This window comes from Platalea leucorodia (assembly GCF_965183815.1).
Source record: "Platalea leucorodia genome assembly, chromosome: 8".
Classification (NCBI taxonomy): Eukaryota; Metazoa; Chordata; class Aves; order Pelecaniformes; family Threskiornithidae; genus Platalea; species Platalea leucorodia.
In genome coordinates this window covers 28,119,070-28,122,966 of record NC_138830.1, presented here as the reverse complement: position 1 = coordinate 28,122,966, position 3,897 = coordinate 28,119,070, and positions in this window count along the sequence as shown.

Here is a 3,897-nt window from a genome sequence, read left to right as displayed (position 1 = left end):
TTTCCTTGATGCCTGCTATATAAATTCAATGGAGGCTGATCTCATGAAACAGGTGCTGTAATTGCACTGTCTTTTCCAATCAAAACCAAAGTGTTACAGGCTCGTAAACAATGCCACTGACCTTCCTGGGCCTTCGCAGAGAATAACTTTGGCCGATGATTGATCATCATGATTGATCATTTTCCTTCTTGCTGGAGATAACCACTGCCATCACCCACCCTTCCCACCACCAGCCTTACCCACCTGCTTTGCAGATTGCTGTGTAAAGGCCCATCTCATTTTGCTCTGCCTTCAGGTCTTCACAGCTGTACATCTCTTCCAGTCTGTCTTTGTGGAAGGGAGGGAGCAGCATCCACAGCCCACAAAGCAAATCAGGGTAGGAGGCAAGAGAGAGATGATCACAATTCACCTGAGACCAACTGGATCTACCAGATCCTTCCCTAAGTCTATTTCCCAGTTTGTTCAGGTTCCTGTGCAGCCCACCTCCACTGGATTCCCTGGCTCTCCCAAAGACAGCCAGCTGGAGCCTGCTTCCTTCCCACTGCTGGGGGAGAGACGGCACAAGGAGCGTGGCACCTTTCAGAGGTAAAGTCAAATGAACTGAGGAGAGCAGGTTTGGGCAGAGAGCAAGGGGCAGGGCTGGTACCGTCCCTCCTCCCTGCTGCAGAGGAAATTCTAATAAATGACAGAAAAGCCACAAACACATTGACCTGACTAACCTGCCCCGTGGTGTTGGCTCACGACTGGCCTTCTGCATCCAGACTCCATCCTCCATTATCATTGTCCCCACCTGGCTTTGTCCAAGCAGAAACATCTTCTGGCATCTCTTAAGTGTGGATATATGTTGCCATCACTCCCCCTATCTTGCCCTGCCTACAGCTACCAGGTCCTGGGGCTCAGCATGATCTAATTGACCAGATTGAAGCCTGGCCTGGTACTTGCCGGGTTTTCACATGGGCAGAGGGCACACTGAGAAGTACACGGCTCAAGAGCTGTGTAGGCAGGAACATTGCTGCAGGTATGCAGGGAGGTGGCAGATCTCTAGCAGAGAGCAGAGACAGAGTGAGCCAGACTTGCTCCGGGCTTGATGCTTTGGGACAGTCTCCCATTTCTCGTATCTAGTGAATGTATCTTTCAGTCCAGTGTGGGGAAAAGGTTGGTCTGCATTCCCTTCCCTTCTCAGGAAGATTATCATTGGATGTCTAACTTTTGCTTTTTATTTTAATAAAAGTGCTTGGATTATCTAATGACAGATTATACGATATCATATGGAAAAGTAGAAAAAGGAAAATGTGCTTGTTCTTTCTTCATACATACCTCCATCACTTCTATACACGATAGAATTAGATCATTTTCCTGTTTGTGGAGGGGTTTGTGTTTGAAAAGGCTGCATGCTTCTTTTTTCTAAATATATCTTATTTTTCCCTCTATCTACCCCTGTCCTTCTGTTGTGGGTGAGGGTGCAAAACTGAGGGCAGGAAACCCTTCAGAAGTCACAAGCCAACCCAAGTGCCTGGTTCCAGGGAGGATTTTTCTCCAGAACCAGAGAAAGAGCTAACTCTAGGCCCAGCAAACTGCTGCAGTTTCCCCCAAATCACTTGTGCGCCACAGCTGAGAGCAATCCAGCATTTGCTCAAAGGTGAAGTGCTGCTTCCACGCGAGCAGACTCCACGTGACGTGTTACACAACAGCCCTGGCTGGTGCTGGCGGCTGTCATGTCATCTGCAGGACAGCTCTGGACACGATGCACTGCCCGGGCTGACATCCCCTCTGCTGTGCCTCGTGCCATGGTGTTCACCCATACCGGAGATGAGTTGGGAAAGGACAATTCCCTTTGCAGCGGGAGCGGGCTGCGGAGGAGGGGCATGCCCTTCCTCTGTAGGAGAGATGCTGGTCTCAGGATATCGAGACCCACCAGCTTCTGCCCTGTGGCCAAAATGCATCTCCTCACCTGCAGCACTTTTGTGCTGGTGCATTTGACATGCCCATTCCCCTTCTCACCTCTCCTCACAGAAATTACTGAGAGCAGAGGCTGTTCATACTAGTAATGTCTCTCCTGACAGAAGTTCATCTGTAAATTCATATCGACCAAAGCAGCACAGCATTGATCTGTCTGCTTTACCTCCCAGCCGGCCATCAGTGACATTGCTGGCGCTGAGAGGTTGCATTCACAGCTCCGAGAGGGCAGGCGCGAGGCTCCCTGCAGCTGGCAGGAGTGTGTGGGAGTCCCTGCCTCTCGACTGCTCTGCTCCCGGCAGGGCAAGAGCACGACAAAGGGCAACCGCAGCTCCCCGGCCCCCAGCCCCGCAGGGCAGCAGCCTGTGGTCGGCAACCTGATTCGAAGCCCTTGGTGTCTGCTGACATTCAGTCTAATCAGAAGGCACCAGCCTATTCTGTGAGCCTCTTCGGTAAGTTGTTAAAATAACAGCCTTGCAAAGTCCCCGATCAGCTCAAATATGCAGTGATACCAGAAATATGCCCATGAGTGAAATGTTTCTTCATTTAACAGGGAGAGAACATGGCCCCACGCAGAGGAGAACTTGCTAACCACTTGGTACAGGATTAGTTTTCCCACCTGTCTTTTTACACCAGCTAACTATTTTCTCTCAGTGAGTAAATATCTGTTAAAAATGTTTTCCAGGTAAAACCATCCCTACTGGCGAGGGGCTGTGCTCACTTGTTGGAAGTCTGACCATTCTAAGCTATGTGAGCGTGAACTGAGGTTGTACAGTTCTCCAGCACGGTGAGGCCTTGGCGACACACATTGCAAGCTGGCTCTAGTCCATCCTTAATCTTTGGGCCCTGTGTCTGCTTTCATGTGAGTGTCTGGCTGCAGATCTACACTTTCTGCACAGCAGGGACGCTTGGTTTCAGTGCTGAGGATATTCAGTTTCAGCCCTGTGAGTACCCGTGGTCTCTCGCATGCAGCTGCAGAATTGTTAGATGTCTTTAATTAAGTCGGTGAACTCTGCCAGTGCAGCAGATGCCTCCATTAACTGCTCAGCCACAGGCATTTTGCAAAACAGTAAAGAATGGGAGTGCACCAAAGGAGAGAATTGCTTTAGCTTTGATCAGCGTCCCCTGCAGCACTGGGCCTTCAAAGGGAGGCAAAAAGCTCCCTGCCTTATGGCGTGCTAAGAAGCACTGTCCTGCAGTGCATGCTTGAATTGGATGGGGCACTTGAGTCTTGTCAGAAGCACCTGCACCCGTTTCTGTAACCCATAGTTCACCTTCCTTCACTTTATTTCTTTTTAACAGAAAGTGATCTTACAGCCCAGGCTGGGTCTGAGAGCAGCTCTGGAGGTGAACCAGTGGTGAGGAGGGAGGGCTTCGTGCCAGCAGGTGGAAGAGGCAGTTCTCCTTGGGCCGGGGCTCTGTGGGAGCTGAGCTGCATCCTCTATTTGCTGCTGGTGGGCTCCAGGGAACAGGAGGACAACAGGACAGTGTCAAAGAGACACCTGATTTTGCAGTCAGTTTTTCCTCTGCTTGCAAACAGCTGAGCAAGGTCCTGAGCATTTGCAGATTTCAGTGGGATTTCGGCAAAACAAAGGCAGGTAACCCTTGAGGAGTGATTCAGAAAACTCGCTTTCCAGTGCAATTAACGCTGGAGGCATTTAAAATCTACAGGCCTGCAAAGCTCCCTCAGTCTTGGTGACCAGTGCCGAGGAAGGTTCAAAGCCCCCTGCTCGGTGCAGCTGTGTGCCCATCTCCTGCTCAGTTAGGCTGAATTTAACGGGTCCCATCCCTGAGGCACGGTGTAAACCTCCCTGTCACCCTCAGCCAGCTCCAATTGGTTTTGTCCTAGCAAGCAAAGCCAGCCCCAGAAATGTCCCTTCAGCCTGGTGAAAAGCTCTCTTTCGAGCCATGGGTGGCTAGCCTGCTGAGAGGGAGAGGTGG